The sequence below is a fragment of the Cricetulus griseus genome, chromosome 3 (assembly GCF_003668045.3).
Source record: "Cricetulus griseus strain 17A/GY chromosome 3, alternate assembly CriGri-PICRH-1.0, whole genome shotgun sequence".
Taxonomy (NCBI): domain Eukaryota; kingdom Metazoa; phylum Chordata; class Mammalia; order Rodentia; family Cricetidae; genus Cricetulus; species Cricetulus griseus.
Window position 1 is genome coordinate 22,134,400 of NC_048596.1, and position 20,594 is coordinate 22,154,993.

Consider the following 20,594-nt stretch of genomic DNA (forward strand, 5'->3'; position numbering starts at 1 on the left):
CTCATCTTTCTTCCAGTCTGTTTGTCAACTAGGATTCCAGCTGACCCATCAAACCTCTAAAACTATTCAGTGTTTCCTGGCAGATTTCATTGCCATTGGTAATCTTTATCCTTAAGAGAATATTCTTTCTGAACTAAAATATTCCTGCCTAGTAATATGATATATATATATATATATATATATATATATATATGTTTAATAATAGAAAACAGGATAAGAATTATTCCTAGAATAACGTCCTATGAAGAATTGGCAACGCTTCTAGAAATAATGCAATCTTTTGTAGAAACAGTTCTGGAGACATCAATTGGAAATGAGCCAACCTGGAATTTGCCCTTTAGTTTTGCTATTTGTATAGCAAAGGGATTCGACCTGACTTCCAGATATTCTTTCCATAATACGTTGTTCAGAACCATGATGTCTTTTCACTTCACTTCTTGGTCCATATTGAATTTGACCTGTGAGAATGAAAGACTATAAATGTTTTCCCAGAAGTAAAGATCTTTACTTCACCTGCAACCAGGGTGAGCCCAGAATCCTGACATTCTCATATATTTTTCCATAAAGGTAAGAAAATCCTGATCATTATAATCAAAACAATTTTGGAAAATAATGGAACACATTGCAGGGAGCACAGCTCAAGATGAACATGGGATCACATGGTGAGCCTGGAGCATTAGAAACAATTGAAGAAATACTATTAAAATATACAAAGGAGACATTTTGCTTTTGTTATAGGTAAAGATTCTTTAGAAATTTTAGACCATATCTTATCTACAATTTTCCTAGCAACTACGCATCCATTTATGTAGAATCAATGATCACTTTAACCTAAACTTGAGATGGCCTCACCGTCACCAGTTAAATAAGAACAGAGCATATCTATTACACAGATTTTTGCACTTTTAATTACCTGGCATATGAAAGGAAAAATATTTTATAAACACAACATTTCTAGTATTTGGAACAGAATTATTTCTTACTGGAATGCCTAATTACCACATAACACTGGTATTTGAATACAAAAGTGTACACTTGGAAGCTCTGCAGCCACAATGAGTAACCAAAGCAAGTGTTGATCCAAGGAAGGAGGAAATGGCAACCCTGCAGGTGAGTTCTCATATTTGAAGGAAAAGCATAAGGGTAATTCTTCCTAGTTACATGAGAGTAATGTGTAAGCTTAAGAACATCCACTTCAATGTGTATTTGTTTGCATTACCAAATAAAAGGAAAATTCTTATTTTATAGTTGATTCCAAGAGGTAGAAACAACATTAGGGACTTGACAGAGACTTCCCTTTTCTCATTTCATCTTTTACTACAATACATTTTGTTTCATAGGAAGTAAACAAAATATTGAAAAAGTAGACACAAAGTGTAATAAGGTTAGTGGTATAAAGATAATTATGCATTCAAAGTACTTCCGGTTGTTTGAAGAATCAAAATTCAGACCAGAGCACCCTCCTCATGGTCCATAACTTTCTGTCACCTCAGCTCCATGGGAATATGACACATTTTTCTGACTTCTGTGACAACAGGTCCACAAGTGGAGCACACATGGATTTGCAGGCAAACATACACATAAAAGAATATACACAATATTTTAATTATAACAAAGAAGCCTGGGGGAGGATACAATAGGGTAACTGGGGATGGGGTGGCCCAGAAGGAAGATGGTATAGAGGCATTTCCAAAGCACATGTTACACTACTGTAAAATCTTCATAAGGCACACACTACATTCAGTGTTAGCGACAATAATGCTTATTTTTAAAATAAGTAAATGGTGATTATGTTCAATAAAAGCCTACACAGCAGCCAAACAAGTGAAAGAACTGTAAAAATAAGAACTTTGAGTCTTTAAAGAAAGAAATTAAAGAAGATACCAGAAAATGGAAATATCTCCCATGCTCTTGGATACTTAGGATCAACAGAGTAAAAGTGGCAATCTTGCCAAAAGCAATGTACAGATTCAACTCGATCCCCATCAAAATACCAACACAGTTATTCACAGAACTTAAAAGAACAATACTCAACTTTATATGGAAAAACAAAAAACCCAGGATAGCCAAAACACCCCTGTATAATAAAGGAACTTCTGGAGGCATCACCATCCCTGACTTCAAGCTGTATTATAGAGCCATAGTCCTGAAAATAGCTTGGTATTGGCATAAAAGTAGTCAGACAGACCAATGGAATCAAATTGAAATCCCTGATATTAACCCACCCACCTATGGACACCTGGATTTTGACAAAGAAGTTAAAATTACACAATGGAAAAAAGAAAGCATCTTCAACAAATAGTGATTGCATAACTGTATTCGGACATGGAGAAGATTGCAGATAGATCCATATCCATCACCATGCACAAAACTTAAGTGCAAATGGATCACAGACCTCAACATAAATCCAGCCACACCGAACCTCTTAGAAGAGAAAGTGGGAGGTACCCTTGAACGAACTGGTACAGTAGAATGCTTCCTGAACATAACACCAGTAGCTCAAACATTGAGACTGACAATTAATAAATGGGACCTCCTGAAACTGAGAAGCTTCTGTAAGGCAAAGAACCCAGTCAGCAAGACAAAACAACCGCCCACAGAATGGGAAAAGATCTTCACCAACCCCACATCTGATAGAGGGCTGATATCCAAAATATACAATGAATTCAAGAAGCTAGCTACCAAAACACCAAAAAATGAAATTTAAAAGTGGGGTGCAGAACTAAATAGAGAATTCTCAACAGAGGAATCTAAAATGGCTGAAAGACACTTAAGAAAGTGATCAACACCCTTAGAAAACAGGGAAATGCAACTCTGAGATACCATCTTTTACCGGCCAGAATGGCTAAAATCAAAACCACCAATAACAGTCTGTTCCAGAGAGGATGTGGAGAAAAGGGAACACTCTTCCATTTCTGGTGAGAGTGCATATATGTACAATCACTTTGGAAATCAGTATGGTGGTTTCTCAGGAAAATGGAAATCAGTCTACCTCAAGATGCAGCAATTCCTCTCTTGGACATATACCCAAAGAATGCACATTCACACAACAAGGACATCTGTCCAATGATGTTCATAGCAGCACTATTTGTAATGGCCAGAACCTGGAAGCAACCTATATGCCACTCAACTGAAGAGAAAATGTACATTTACACAATGGACTACTACTCAGGAGAGAAAAGCAATGGAATCTTGAAATTCACAGGCAAATGGATGGAACTAGATAAAAACATCCTGAGTGAGGTAACCCAGTCACAAAAAGACAAACATGGTATGTACTCACTCATATATGAATTTTAGACATATAGCAAATGTTTGCCCACTTACAATCCATTTCACCAAATGGAACTAGGAAAACAGGAGGACCCCAAGAGAAGGGGAAGGTGACAGAATTTCCTGAGCTAATGTGGAACATGGGGGTACAGGAGAGGGAGCTGGGAGAAAGAGAGGGGAAGAAGAGGGAGGGAGTGGACAAGAAGGAAACAGGGAACAGAAGGTTGAGTCTGGGGAAGTATAGAAGAGAGCACAATGAGAAATACCATAACAGAGGGAACCATTATAGGTTCTTGAGGAGGGATCTGGCACTAGGAAGATTTCCAGAAATCTACAAGGGTGACACGAACTGGCAATCAAAGCAATAGGGGAGAGTCTACCCTAAACTCCCTTCCCCTATAATGAAACTTATGACTGTCTTATATGCCATCCTAGAGTCTTCATCCAGTGGCTAATGGAAGCAGAGGCAGACACCCACAGGTAAACACTGAACTGAACTCTGGAAACCAGTTTCAGAGAGGGAAGAGTGATGAGTGAAGAGGTCAAGACCAGGCTTGTGAAAGCCACAGAAACAGCTGACCTGAACAAGGAGGAGGGGACATGGACCCCCACCGATGGCTGGGAGGCCAGCATTAAGACTGATCCAGACCCCTGAACATGGATGTCAGTGAGGAGTCCTCAACACTCTATGGGGCCTCTGGTAGTAGATCAGTATTTATTCCTGGAGTAAGAAAGGACTTTGGGAGCCCATCCCATGAGGAGGGATGCTCTCTCATCCTGGACATACAGGGGAGGGCCTTGGCCCTGCCCAGGATGATATGACAGATTTTGAGCATCCCCCATGGAGGGCCTTACCCTCCCTGGAGAATAGAGAGCAGATGGGTTGGGGATTGGTGGAGTTTTGGGGAGGAGGAGAAGGAAATGGAGCAGGGATTGACATGTGAAGCAAGCTTATTTCTAATTTGAACTTACAAAAAATAATTTAAAAACAAAATAAAAAGTGGTTTTGAAACCAAAATGAATTACTATATTAAAAAAAGTCTACACAGCATATTTGGGGGAAAGTGTGGTTTACAGATTTATAAACATTTCCCCAAATCACATTATTAAATGACTATGGTGGGTATAATATTTAAAATTTGTGTGGCACACACGTGTGTGATATTACAGGCTGAAAAATCATAAAGAAATTTCTTTTTTAGTCTTACTTTTATCTGTGTGCATGTGCTCACATGCGTGAGAGTATGTGTATGTGATGTGTGATATGGTGTGTGTGGTGTGGTGTGGTGTGATGTGTGTGGTGTGTGTGGTATGTGTGGTGTATATCTGTGGTGGCTAGGAGAGCATGCCAGATCTCATGGAGCTGCATGTCATGGGCACTGGGAAGCCATTGCTGCTACTCAGAAGAAACATTCTCTCCAAAGTGATAAGCCAGCTCTCCAGGTCCCAGGACATTTTCTTCTGATGTCCTTTCTATAGTGAATTTACTTTGATCAAATGATAAATACACTTTACATTCAAGCTCATCAAAATTTAAACCTCTAGACATCACATAAGAATCATATGAATTAGCTGTGTGTGAATAAATTATTAAACATGTAAGTAATAGGAAACTCCTTAATATTGTTTTCACTATGCCAGGGTTTAGAAACTTGATTATATTCTATGCTATCATGAAATATTTTATTTAAGCCAAAAACAATGAAGGGTAAAATATTGGGACTACTCTTATATGTATACATGCCATTCACAGATTAAATTTGATTTTTAGTCTTTCCTTTCACTTTATTTGGAAGAAATAACTCATAGTCCTTAGAAATCAAATATCTAACCTGATTTTTTTCAGAATAGGAACTTCATAGGTAAGTAGCATCTATAGGGGTAGCAAAAGAAAAGTGATTCATTTTCTGCGCGCGAGCACACACACACACACAAATGGAAAGGTGAACTTGAGCAGAAATGACAGGCAGGATTAAAGACAGAGTTAAAAGGTTAACAAAAATAGTTTCTGCTTAATTAAAGACATCATATAATTAAGAAATAAAGTCTTTGCTTCCTTCTTGTGCATCTTGCAGATATGTGTTGTCCTACATGTGTCAGTAGAATGTAAGGCAAATTGATAGGTTACATGTAAGAAGTACATAATGAAATTGTGTACATTTATTGATTTCCATGTGTTGAACCATCCCTGAAGCTCTGGAATTCAACCAACTAGATCACATTGGATAATCTTGTTGATTCATTATGTATTTGGTTAGAAATATTTTATTGATAAAATATTTTCTCCACGTTCATCAGAGATGTTAGCCTAAAATTTACTTTCTTTCTTGATTCCATCATTTCTTTCTTTTCTATGCTTTACATACATTTGGTTTCAAGGCAATACCAACATTGTAGAAAGATTTTTAGAAATATTTCATCATTTTTTATTTTACCAAATAATTTCAGGAAAATTTTCTAAAGCTATGGTAGAATTACACACTGAATACAACTCCTCCTGGCCTATGATAGTTAATGATAGTTAAGAGAATTTTAATGACTTCTTCCATCTCATTGGATATTATGCGTCTATTTGAATTCTTTATTTCAATTTGATTTGAATGTATAGGATATATATAAATATGTTTCTTTTAGATTTTACACTTTGGTGGAGTATAGCTTTCTAGTCAATCCTTAAGATTGACTGAATTTCTAATTGAAGACACAGCATACTGAAACTTATGGGACATTTTGAAAGCATTGCTAAGAGGAAAGTTCATAGTACTAAGTGCCCACATGAAGAAACTAGAGAATAGTCATACTAGAGAATTAACAGCACACCTGAAAGCTCTAGAACAAAAAGAAGCAAACATACCCCTGGGGAGGAGATGCAAGAAAATAATCAAATTGAGGGCTGAAATCAATAAAGTAGAAGCAGAGAAAATAATACAAAGAATCAATGAAACAAATAGTTGATTCTTTGCAAAAATCAACAAGATAGACAAACCTTTATCCAACCTAAACAAAAGGCAGAGAGAGAACATGCAAATTAACAAAATCAGAAAGGAAAGGGGGGACAAAACAACAAACACAAAAGAAGTCCAGAGAATCATCAGGTCATAGTTTGAAAACCTGTACTCCACAAAACTCAAAAACCTAAAGGAAATAGACAATTTTCTGGATATATATCATTTACCAAAATTAAATCAAGAACAGGCAAGCAATTTAAACAGATCTATAGCTCCTAATGAAACAGAATTTCTCATCAAACTCTCCCAAACAAAAAAATCTCAGGGTCAGATGGTTTCAGTGTAGAATTTGACCAGAAATTCAAAGAAGAGATGATACCACTACTCCTCAAAATGCTTCACACAATAGAAGCAGAAAGGTCATTGCCAGACTCTTCTTATGAGGCTATAATTACATTGATACCCAAGCCACATAAACACACAATTAAGAAAGAGTACTACAGATCAATCTCTCTCATGAACATTAATGCTAAAATACTGGCAAATCGAACCAAAGAGCACATCATGAAAATCATCCAACATGATCAAGTAGACATCATCCTAGAGATGAAAATCAAATCAATGTAAGCCATCATATAAACAAACTGAAAAAAAAAAAACCATGATCATCTCGCTAGATGCTGAAAAGGCCTGAGACAAAAGTAGATACCCCTTCATTATAAAGGTCTTGGAGAGATCAGGAATAACAGGAACATAACCAAACAATAAAAACAATATATAGCAAGCCAACAGCCAACATCAAACTACATGGAGAGAAACTCAAAGCATTCCTCTAAAATCAGGAACAAGACAATCCTGTCCACTCTCTCCATATCACTTCAATACTGTACTTGAAGTTCTAGTTAGAGCAACAAGACAACAAAAGGAAATCAAGGGAATAAAAATTGGAAAGGAAGAAGTCAAACTTTTAAGATTTGTAGATAGGTATGATAGTTTACATGAGTGACCCAAATAATTCTACCAGGGAGGCTCACAAACCTGATAAACACCTTCAGTAAAGTGAAAGGATACAAGATTAACTCAAAAAATCAGTAGCCCTACTATATATAGAAAATAAATGGGTTGAGAACAAAATCAGAGAAAAATCATCCCACAAAATAGCCACAAACTACATAACATATCTTGGAGTACCTCTAACCAAACAAGTGAAAGACCTGTATAATAAGAAATCTGAGTCTTTAAAGAATGAAATCAAAGAAGACATCAGAAAGGTAGAATCACTATAGTAAAAATCACAATCTTGCCAAAGCAATCTGAAGATTCAATGCTATCTCCATCTAAACCCCCACACAATTCTTAACAGAAGTTGAAAGAACAAATTTATATGGAAAAGCAATAAACCCAGGATAGCCAAAAACCCTGAACAATAAAGGAACTTCAAGAGGCATCACCATCCCTGACTTCAAACACTACTATAGAGCTATAGTAATTAAAATGGCTTAGTATTGACACAAAAATAGGCAAGTAGAACAATGAAATCTAATTTAAAACCCTGATATTAACCCCCACTCCTACGAACGCCTGATTTTTGACAAAGAACCTAAAATTATACAATGGAAAAAAGATAGCATCCTCGACAAATAGTGCTGGCATAACTGAATGCTGACTTGTAAAAGATGGCAGGTATTTCCATATACATCACCAGGCACAAATTTAAATTCAAATGAATCAAAAACCTGAACATAAACCCAGACAAACTGAACCTCTTAAAATGGAAAGTGGGAGGTACAGGAGACTGCTTCCTGAACTTAACACCAGTAACACAGACACTGAGACTGACAATTAATAAATGGGACATACTGAAACTGAGAAACTTCTGTAAGGCAAAGGACACAGTCAGCAAGACAAAACAGCAGCCCCCAGAATGGGAAAAGATCTTCAACAACCATATAACTACAGAGGGCTGATTTCCAAAATATATAAAGAACTCAAGAAGCTAGTCACCAAAACACCAAACAATCTAATTACAAATTGTAATTTGTAATTAGAACTAAATAAATTTGCACAGAACTAAATAAAGAATGCTCAATAGAGGAATCTAAAATGGCTGAAAGACACATAAGAAAGTGCTCAACATCCTTAGCATCAGGGAAATGAAAATCAAAACAACTTGAGATGCCATCTTTCTCCAGTAAGAAAGGCTAAAATCAAAAACAGCAACAACAGTTTATGCTGGAGAGGATATAGAGAAAAGGGAACACTCCTCCACGGCTGATGGGAGTGCAAGCTTGTACAGCTACTTTGGAAATCAGCAGTTCCTCAGAAAAATGGTAGTCAATCTACCTCAAGATCCAGCAACTCCTCTCTTGGGTTTATACACAAAGAATGCACATTCATACAACAAGGACATATGTTTAACTACATTGATAGCAATATTCTTTTAACAGCCAGAAACTGGAAGCAACTTAGATACCCCTCAACTGAAGAATGGATAAAGATAATGTCTTACATTTACACTGGAAAAACAAAAACAATAGAATCTTGAAATTTGAGTGAGGTAACACAGTCACAAAAAGACAAACATGGTATGTGCTCACTCATATATGGATATTAGACATAGAGCAAAAGATTACTAGCCTACAATCCACACCACTAGAAAAACTAGTTTTTTTTTTAAAAAAGGAGGACCATAAGAAAGACATGCAAGGTCTCTTGGAAGAGGGGAAAGAGATAAGACCCCCTTAGAAAATTGGGAGCATGGGGGTGGAAGAGGAGAGAAGGAGTATTGTACAGATATCTACAAGGATGACTCGAACTAACAATCTAAGCATTAGTGGACAGGCTACCTTAAATGCCTTTCCATGATAATGAGATTGATGACCACCTTAAATGCCACCATAGAGCCTCATCCAGTAGCTGATAGAAGCAGAAGCTTAGACCCACAGCTAAGCACACCCAAACTCCTGGAATCCACTTGCAGAAAGAGAAGAGTGATGAGCAAAGGGTTCAAGACCAGCCTTAGTAATCCCACAGAAACAGCTGACCTGAACTGTTGGATGCCAGGGAACTCATGGATGCCAGACTGACAGCTGGAAAAACAGCATAGGACTGATCCAAACCCCCTGAATGTTGGTGTCAGTTAGGAGGCCTGGAAAGTCTATGGAGCCTCTGGATGCAGATCAGTATTTATCCCTAATTACAAATGGATTTTTGGAGGCCATTCCCCCAAAAGGGATGCTCTGTCAGCCTAGACTCAGAGAGGAGGGCCTAGGCCTTTCCCCAAATGATGAGACAGACTTTAATGATCCCCAAGGAAGGCCTCCCCTCTCTGGGGTGTAGAAAGGGGATGGCATGGGGATACCTTGGGGGCATGGAAGGATAGGAGTAAGAGGGTACTGGGATCAATATGTAAAATTCGAATGTTTCTAAATAAATTAAACAAATAATTTAAAAAGATCGTCTGAATTTCTTGCTGGGCAATGGTGGTACACACCTTTAATCCAGGCACTAGGGTGGTTGATATGTGAGTTTGAGGCTAGCATGGTACACAGAGTAAGTAAGTTCCAGGGCAGCCAGAACTACATAGTATGTGTTGTAATGTCTCCTACTTCATCTGCAGTTTTAGAAATTTGGGCCATATCTACCATTTGGTTAATTTTACTGAACTATTTTTTAAACTGATTGATTATTTCAAAGAACAATACTACATTGGTTTTCTGCATTTTCTTTGTGAGTTTTTACATTTTTATTTCTTCCTAATTAGTGTTTTTGTTAATGTTTTGTTTTTTAGAAAAGCATAGCCCTGGTTGTCTAGGAATTTATCATGTACACCAGGCTGGCCTTGAACTCACTGATATCTACCTGTCTCTGACTCCTGAGTACTAGGATTAAGAGCATGTACAAACCCATTCAGTCTTCTTCCTATCTACCTTTTATGATATTATTTGTTCATTTTTGAAGATTTTTAGGTGAAACATTAACCTATTAATTTTAGATTTCCAAAAAAGTTTGTATAGTCTAGCTCTCATAGTGTTGGAAAGTGCTATGTGGACTACTAAAAGAAAAAAGTAATAATCAATATTACTCAGCTCTAAACTGTGCATGTTGCAGTAACAACTTGCCTGGCAAGGCATATTAACTTGTGCCATAGTAGCATGAGTATCATAGAAGTAGCAAACAGCATTGATTTTCAGTTTAAAGCCTGTTCCCTGAGGTAAATACATACTTGGCACCATTATCAGGCTATGGTCCTGTGCCTAGACACATAATCATCCTTGAGGGAGAATCTACTACTGTTCCTCTGCTACATGGGCATAGTATTAACCAACACCAAATAATGTCACGATACCTATTCATTACTGCATCTCTCAAACCGAATCAGAGAAACTCATAATGTGGTAGATGATTAATAACACAGAGAGCCACAGCTACTCAAGCACAGAGCAAAAAGAGACTGTGGTATGCTCAGCCATACTTGGAACAACTGTATCACACAGCTTTTTCCCTAGGCTTAATGATTATTATGAATGAAGGAAAAGAAAAAGGCACAGGTGGTATGTGGCTACAGGAAATAGTGTCTCATGAACAAAACAAGGCAGCTTCACATGTCTCCTTGCAACAGTTGTAACAACATTTACAATATCCATGTAAGTTTAAGCCAGACTGAATCACAATATAGAGAGAGTAGGTATGTACAAACTCCCAACATTAGTCAGGAAGCTACTGGCACTATTTAGCTCTCCAAAGTTGAGTCAGTTTTCTTTAAGCATATAACCCCTCGTAAGTAAACCATAACCCAGAAGAAAGCCAGACATAAAATACATGTCTCTACCACCACCAGAGAAGCTTTTGTTTACAATAGATGATGACAAATACTGAGGCTACAAAAGCTGAAGGCACACATAGAGGTCTTGGAGAGATCATGGATACAAAGAACATACCTAAACATAATAAAGGAATATATAGTGAGATGACTGAAAACATCAAACTAAATGTAGAGAAACTCAAAGCAATCCCACTAAAATTGGGACCATGACAAGATAGTCCACTCATCCATATCTATTCAATATAGTACTCAAAGTTCTAGCTAGAGACATAAGACAACAAAAGGAGATCAAGGGGATATAAATTAGAAGGGAAGAATTAAACTTCCACTATTTATAGAGGACATGATGGTATAGTCTAAGTAATGCCAACTACTGTACCAGGAAACTCCTAGAGCTGATAAACACATTCAGTAATGTAGCACGATACAAGATTAATTTTAAAAATCAGTAACCCTCATATATAGAAATGATAAAATGGATGAGAAATAAATCAGAGACACATTATTCTTCACAATAGCCACATATAACATGAAATACCTTGGGGTATTGTTAACCAAACAAGTGAAAAAATATACAAAAAGAATTTTAAGTCTTTGAAAAAGAAATTGAAGAAGATATCAAAAATTGAAAGATCTCCCATGTTCCTGGGTAGTTAGGATATATATAGTAAAAGTGGCAATGTTACCAAAGCAATCTACACATTCAATAAAATCCCCATTAAAATCCCAAAACAATTCTTCACAAACCTGGAAAGAATACTCAACTTTATATGGGAAAACAAAACCCTCAGGGTGAACATCCCTAAACTCAAGCTCCACTATAGAGCTACTGTAATAAAAACAGCTTGGTATTGGCATTAAAACTGACAAGTGGATCAAGGGAATTGAATCAAAGACTCAAACATTAATTCACACATTTATAAACACCTGATTTTTTTTTACAAAGGAACCAAATTTGTACAATGGAAAGAAAGAAAACAACTTCAACAAATGTTGCTGGGTTAACTGGTGGTTGACATATAGAAGAATACAAATAGTTCCATATCTAGTGCCATTCACATACTTCAAGTCTAATTGAATCAAAGACCTCAACAGAAATCCAGTTACACTGAACCAGATTTAAGGGAAAGTGGAAAGTAACCTTGTACATTTGGGCACATGAGAACATTTCATGAATTAATAGCAATAGCACAGATTGTGAGAGCAGCAGCCAATAAATGGGACCTCCTAAAACTGAGCAGCTTCTCTAAAGCAAAGGACATGGTCAACTAGATTAAACAGCAGCCTACAGAACTGGAAAGTATCTTCACCAATCCCATGCCAGACACAGGACTGAACTCCAAAATATATAAAGAACTGAAGAAACCAGACACCAAAACAAAAATAATCAAATGTAAAAAATCAAGTACAGACCTAAACACTGAATTCTCAACATAAGAAATTAAAATGGCCAAAAAACATCTAAGGAATTGATCAACATCCGTAGCCATCAGGGAAATACAAATCAAAACAATTCTGGGATACCATTTTACAGCTATCATAAGGGCTAAGGTTAAGAACATTGATGACAGTGGAGTAATGAGAACACTCCTCCATTGCAGATGGTAGTGAAACCTTATACAGCCACTTTGGAAATCAGAATTGCAGTTTCTCAGAAAATTGGGAATTAATCTACTTCAAGACTCACCAATACCACCCTTGGGTATATACAAAAAGGATGCACAGTCATACCACAATGACATTTGTGCAACTTTGTTCATAGCAGCAGCATTATTTGTAACAGCCAGAATCTGGAAACAACCTAGATGCCCCAAAACCAAACACTAGATAAAGAAAATGTTGCACGTTTACACAATGGAGTATTATTCATCAGAAAAAAACAATGAATTGAACTAGAAAAAAATCCTGAGAGAGGTAACACAGCCAGAAAGGAAAATACAGCATGAACCCACTCATAAGTGGATATTAGATGTAAGGGGAAAGAACCAGGTTACAGTTCACAAACCCAAAGAATCTAGGTAAAAAGGGAACCTTAAGAGGGACACACATGGAGGGCCCCAGGAAGGGAACATAGTTAAGATCTGCTGGGTCAGGGAAGGTTGGTACAAAGGAGGGGATGTGGAATGGGAACATAAGGGATGAAGAAGAGTTATGTCAGGGGGTGGAGGGTGGGAGCAATGAAAGAGATACCCTGATAGAGGGAGCCATTATAGGGGTAGGGAGAATCCTGATGCTAGAGAAATTCTTGGCTGAGGATGGATGACCTCAGCTAAGACTCCTAGAAATAGTGTAGAGGGAGTCTGAATGGACCTTCCCCTTTAATCAGATTAGTGACTATCCTAATTTTCATCATAGAACCTATATCCAGCAACTGAATTTAGCAGATGCAGTGATCCACAGACAAGCACTGGTTTGAGTTCCTGGAGTTCATCTGAAGAGAGGGAGGAGGAATCACATGAACAAGGCAGGGTCAAGAGCATGATGTGGATAACCACAGAGACAGCTGACCTGAACTAGTGGGAGCTCATGCACTATGTACTGACAGCTTGGGAACCTGCATGGGACCGAACTAGACACTCTGATTATAGGTGAGAATTATGTGGCTTGATATGTTGGGTGGGGTGGAAGTTATATACATATGTGTCTATGTACATGCATATATACAATAATACTCAAAGACGAGTGGCTGATGATTGAAGAATGGAAAAAGAATGAAAAGGGGGCAAGGAAGAGCATCTGGAAATGAATAGAATGGGAAAAGGGAGGAATTGTGTAATTCTATTTCAATTTAAAACATATTTTTAAACAAGTACAAAATTGTAAAAGCACTAAAAAATTTTTCTCTAAAAATTTTGTATGTCAAGCACAAATCAGGTTTAGTTGATATTTATTAAATAAAGAAACTACACAAAGTAGGATAGATTGGAAATTGGGGGTATGTCTCAGAAGAGTTGCTGGGGGATCATGATCAAAACACATTATGTAACATTCACAATATAGTAAATAATTTTTAAACAAGTAACAATGCAATTTGATATAATGCTGTAGAAGACACAGTTATTGGTGAAAATATATTACAGTCATCTGAGAAAGAAAAACCTTACATAATATCATTGTTATCCAGGAATGAAAACACAGACCTAGAAGAATCCCTGTACTGCTGAGTTAATTTGGTCAAACCACTGAGGTCCAAGAAAACGTAAACAAATATCCTCTGACTGGGTTCTGTCACCAATAACACAACCACTTATTCCATGATGAAATGAACCACAAAGACAAATTACTCCTGCATAATGGAAGTGCTTAGTCCTGCAGGTTAACAGAAAATTAATATGAAACCTATAATCATTGTTTGATTTCAAAACAACAAAAATTTTAGATAGGATATGATTAACATGACATGCACACATACCTAACTGAAATGTAAATGTTTAAACCTGCACTTACCATTGGTTTTCCTCAGTTCCTCCACAAGGCATTGTGCTTCCTCTTGAACACGGTCCTCAATGCTCCTTTTGCCCATGCCCAGATTCCTCAGAGTCATGAGTGTGAAGCGCCTTGTCTCTTTCCATATGCTTCCATTGCTAAAAACAATGCCTGAAGAAATGGCAAAACACTAGAAATAGATTCTGGGAACAGGTGAGAGACCTGATAGGTGAAACCATAGAGAGGGCCAACCCTCACCTCAGGAAGAAGTCCAGCCCCTCTTTTCAGTCTTCACCTTCACAGTCAACACTAGGCAGCACTCACATGAACATGTACACTTACTTACCAAGACCTTTATTAAGTCTTTCGGCCATAGGTAAGCTTCCTCTTCCAGCAAACTCCTCCTCATGGTCAATCAGAGCTTCCTTCACTACTTCATACCCATGCAGACCACAGTGGGCTTCGTGCCCAGGTACAGGGTGAACACAGGGCCGTAGACTTTTGAGAACTGGAAATAGGAAAGAAAATTGTAAATACTAGCAAGTAAAAGTCACTTTAATCTCCATGGAGGCAACCTCCTTCACAGTAACATTATCATTCACTGTATTTTAATATTTTTACTCTGGCAAAACTCAGCTTCCAATGGTTCAGAAGCCTATTTAATATCACATTATGGTGATTATCAGTTATTGATCACCTACAGTGAACTATGTAACTTCTGAGGGCTCAGGTATTTATTGCACAAAGATTACAAGGAATTTTCACATTAAAACAGTCAGCAAGAAGCTGGCCACCAAAACTCCATATAGGCCACCTGACTGTTGAGTGCCCCCAGTCTCTCAGTGCCTGCCTACCCTACCCACAATTACCCCTCTCATACTTCCCACCATGTCCCAGTTCCCCAATTTGGGCAGAAATGACCTGTTTGAACAAAGGCCACTCCACTCCAACATGCAGAAGTCCAGCCCACAGGTGTGGAGATGCTCTACTCTAACACTCCAGCCAGTAGACCAGAGAAGAAGCAGAAACCAAGGAACAAAACACCCAATCTACTAAACCCATACTTCTGTATTTATACATTGAATGCTATGCATCAGACTTCTGATGCCATATTTACAGTTTTAGAAAAACAACAGAGGACTTCATATGGGACCACAAAGAAACAAGAATAAACAAGGGAATCCTAGGAACAAAAAATCTGTTCAATGTATAACAAGACCTGACCTCCAATTATATTATGGAGCTATAGTGATATCAGCAGTCTGGCACTAACAAAAAATAGACATTAAGACCAAAGAAACAGATGAACTGATGCAGAAATAAAGCAACTAAGACAGGCCCACTTAGACATGAGATGAAAATTTGTAAGTCAGCACAAAAAATTTGTTTGAGTAGTCCAAGTTTGGCAGTCTGCTACTACAAACATAGAGTGTGGGCACCACTGACACTGTACATAGGCATGCAATATTTCCTGGAAAAATCGTTCCTGCTCTGGCAGCATTCTTTGCTCCAGACTTAGATTTACAAATATGAAAACTAGATATAAATATCACCAAATATGCTGGAAGCTTGACTTCTTTCTTGAATTTCTTGTGTTATTCCATGTCCATTTGTATTTAGTTAAATTAGGCATCGGTTCTTTTAGAGGCCAGCATCAAATAGATAACCCCAGTAAAAAAGGATATCTAAAATTCTACCTGACTTACTGAATAACCTATTACCCAATATTGACCTTCAACCAAACATCATAGGAAAAACTGTTTAAGAAAGGAAATAATCACAAATTATGCAATTTTATGGGAATTTTTTCTTTTTTATAAAATGCAATGATATAAATGTCCTTTCACCTGAAACCTCTCTCATTACTGAATTACTGAAAAGGCCTGTTGTTTAAGTCATAAAGAACACAATCCTTTGAAAGCATTTTGGCTTCATGATTATTTATACCAATACTGCCTCTGATACTAGATTTTCATTAAAAGCAGCTTTCGTTTTTTTTGATGTTTATTAGAAACAAGCTTCTCTTACATGTCAATCCCAGTTTCCTCTCCTTCCCCTCCTCTCCTGCTCCTCATCCCCCATCTCAACCTCTTTCTGCTCCCCAGAAGGAGAGAGGCCTTCTATGAGGGATCTTGAAGTCTGTCATATCATTTGTAGCAGGGCCTATAGCCTTCCCTGTGTGCCTAGGCTGAGAGAGTATCCCTCTACATAAAGTGGGCTCCCAAAATCCATTCATATACTAGGAATAAATACTGATCTACTACCAGAGGCGCCTTAGATTTCCCAGACCTTCAAACTGACATTCTCACTCAGGGGGTCTGGAACAATCCTATCCTGGTTTCCCAGCTATCAGTCTGGGGTCCATGAGCAACCCCTTGTTCAGGTCAGTTGTCTCTGTGGGTTTCTCTGAAAAGCAGCTTTTAATGAATCTTCTTCATCAATGTATTGGAGGAGCACAAAGAATACTTACATTGGTCAAGGATCTTCTGATGTCCTTCACATCTATTTGGAGGAAATTGCCAATAAGAGGGAGAGGAGTGGGGCCAGGAGGTAGCTTCCCTCTCTCAGAGCTCTGTCTCCAGAGTGAGAGGAGAACCAGACATGAGAGAATAAACACCGACACCAAAACTGGATCCATGGAGACCCTTCTCACTAACACAGCTATGATCAGCCAGCACAGGGCTTTTATAACACCATCTGCTGGATCACCATGTTCCTCTTGAAACATCATTGACTGGCCAATCAGATAACCTTTAATCTCTCTCAAGTAGACGTTGTCCTTTTGATAGAGATAAAAATATGCTGTTTACACTTGTCCTTTACAGGGTACCGTTTTGAATTTGTGGTTTAGCTATACTGATTATTGTCCAAATAGTGCTAATAAAAATAAAAAATGTATTTATAATGTGAAACTACTCTTGAGAAGCAAATGGATTAATTCTGAGATTTAAGAAAACTACTCAACATTTATATTCTCAGGTTAGTGCCCAGAGATGAGATTATGAATTAAGAAGAGTTTGTTTATTCTAAGAAATATATTTCTTTTTTAAAAAAGTCTTACTATATAGCTTAGGTTGACCTCAAAATGACAATTCTTCTGCTACATTGACCCAATGGCTAGAAATGCATTTGTGCACTACCGTAGCCATGCATATTTTAAATAATTCTTGGCTATATTAAACATTTGTACATGTTCTGTTTACATTGTAAGGCTTATAGCTCTTTATTTCAATCTTTGACCATTTATGAAACCAAGATAACAAAACATAACTATCAATAAGACATCTTGAATCAGAAAATATATATATATTAAGCTTTTAGCTAAAGAATGTTCTGTGCTTTTCAGTGTTGTGTAGTTCAACCATGAAAGACCTTTTTTTCTAAAGGTAATGGAACAGAAAGAACTATCTGTGTCTCACAGCTCATAGCAGGAAGAATTTAGAAATCAAAGTGGCTATTTAAGTGGCATACTTACTCCCCTAGCTTTACCATAGATTCTTAAAGAAAGAATTGGAATTCCCCTAGTCCAACCAGTGCAGATGTAAACCTGGATAAGCACAAGGGTCTATAGTCTGTAACAATAATTGAAATAACCTAACCTCCCCCAAACAGCACCACCAAGTGGGTACCAAGTATTAAAATGCCTGAGCCAAAGGGGGCATTTATAACTTAACCCACAGTTCATGCATGTTACCCCCTTGCCTGCATAAAGACATACTATTCAATTATATCCATCATAAATCCTTAACTGTGAGATATGGCACTATACTGATCAAAATTACTAACACTCATGGAACCATGAACCTAGTTAATAATTATGTCATCATGGATTTAACACAAAAGTCAGAAAAGTTTGCTCAAGATTTGTAATCTTGCTCAAACATTACAAAAATAGGTACACAGGGAGCTAAGATAAATTTCAATAACCCAAATTCATCATTATCCTCATTATATACAACACAGTAAACAATAAATTGTCACCCAAATAATATTACTCTAAAATCCCAAAGAGTAGGTTTGAATAAAACAGTCTCAGTAGATTTCTTTTCATGCCTGGAGTGATACTTGGTCTGTCACATTTGTAAGTCAGCATGATGCTTTGGATTAACTTTTCCTTTTATAAAATATAAGAACTGATGAACACTTAAAGAGAGATGGGCCACTGAGCTCAGTTTGTCTGCATTTTGCTTTGCTTTTCAAGGAAAGAGCTGATGGTAATACATGGAGCATAACCAATCACTGTAACTCAATTAAAGATGAATTGATTCTTGAGAACACTATTTTATTTATTAGTTCAAATTAGAAACAAACCTGCTTCACATGTCAATCCCTGTACTTTTTTCCCTCCACTTCTCCCCCACCCGCACCAATCCCATACTCTATATGCTCTCTGCTCCCCAGGGAGGGCCTCACCATGGGGGAAACCCAAAGTCTGTCATATCATCCTGGGCAGGGCCAAGGCCCTCCCCTATATGTCCAGGATGAGAGAGCATCCCTCCCCATGGAATGGGCTCCCAAAGTCCTTTCTTATTCCAGGGATAATTACTGATCTACTACCAGAGGCCCCATAGAGTGCAGAGGACTCCTCAATGACACTCAGGGTCAGGGGTCTGGATCAGTCTCATGTGGCCTCCCAGCCATCGGTCGGGGGTCTATGCCCCCCCCTCTTTTTCATGTCAGCTGTTTCTGTGGGTTTCACAAGCCCAGTCTTGACCTCTTCGCTCATCACTCTTCCCTCTCTACAACTGGTTTCCAGAGTTCAGTTCAGTGGGTGTCTGCCTCTGCTTCCATTAGCCACTAGATGAAGACTCTAGGATGGCATATAAGACAGTCATCAGTCTCATTGTAGGGGAAATGCATTTAGGGTAGCCTCTACACTATTGCTTAGATTGCCAGATGGTGTCATCCTAGTAGAACCCTGGAATTCTTCCTAGAACCAGATCTCTCCTCAAATCTATAACAGCTCTTCCATTATGGTATAATGTGGGAATTTACCAATACAGGGTCAGTACAGGGTCAGGTAAAAATATAAGCATATATATATATTAGGGGAAAGCCTTACCTACAGAGCAACCTAGACAGCCAGCAGAACAGGAATAAGTACAGCAAGCTGAAGATGAAATGGAAGAAGGGGCTTCCATTTGTGTGCTCCTCACACTTAAACCTTTCCTGTGTCACCCTGACTACAACTTCACAGGTGTGGTCAGGCACACCTGTAGCCAGCACCTAGCAGGAGTGGTTACGGTGTCCCCTACAATTCCCCTTTTAGTCTAAAAGAGGATTAAACTTAACAGTGTAAACTATCCAAAATTAACAATCATAAAGGTGATATATAAGAAGATACAACAATCTGCTTATATTACATCCTAACTACCTATTTTAACTAAACCCTAAAGTCATCTGAGAGAGGTGACCAAGCCTGATCACCTCCTTCCAATCCCAACCATAAGCAATAGAAAGCTATTCCTAACTAGGTATATACATTATCCTAAGTGACAACAATGGGGGAAAGAAGCATAGCATCCTCCAGGTTACTTCCTGCTGGAATGGGATGACAATAGCCTCGTGGGGTCCTATGGAAAGAAAATGTTAGTATGGTGAAAGTATCAAATGGATTGTGTACAGTCCATGTTAGGTGGGATTCACGTGATTGAAGATCTTGCTTGAAATCCTTAACTTGATTGAAGTCAGTACCCGAAGCTCTGGCCGGTATGTCAGTTGAAATGTTACAAGTTGGATCCAATGCAGTTGAGGAGGTGTGGCCCATTTTCTTTCTGGGGCATGCAGGAATTGCTGTCAGGCAGGTCTTCATTGGCTGCGTGGGACTCAAACATAAACATTAGCAGAGAAATGTTTGCTTGTGTATATATGCATACTGGAAAAGGCAACAATGGGATAATAACAATCATTAGAGAGTGTACACCCTGAAGGAAAGAGCCAAAAAAGACAAGGCAGTCCCCAAATTCTCTTATTCTATATTACATCAATTGGCTTCTTGATATAATACAGAAACTCTGAAGTTTAGTTAAACAATGTGCTTCGATTTTAGAGGAGGAAAGCCAAATCCACCTCTAAGACCAGCATTGGTTTAATTGAATAGGGACTAGGAAATAAAAAGAAAT

General features: G+C 37.9%; 1 pseudogene; it reads right to left on the minus strand.

Annotated features, from left to right (window-relative positions):
* Window positions 1-504: 504 nt before the first annotated feature.
* On the minus strand, window positions 505-17,110 carry LOC100774146 (annotated as a pseudogene).
* Between the last annotated feature and the right edge of the window lie 3,484 nt (window positions 17,111-20,594).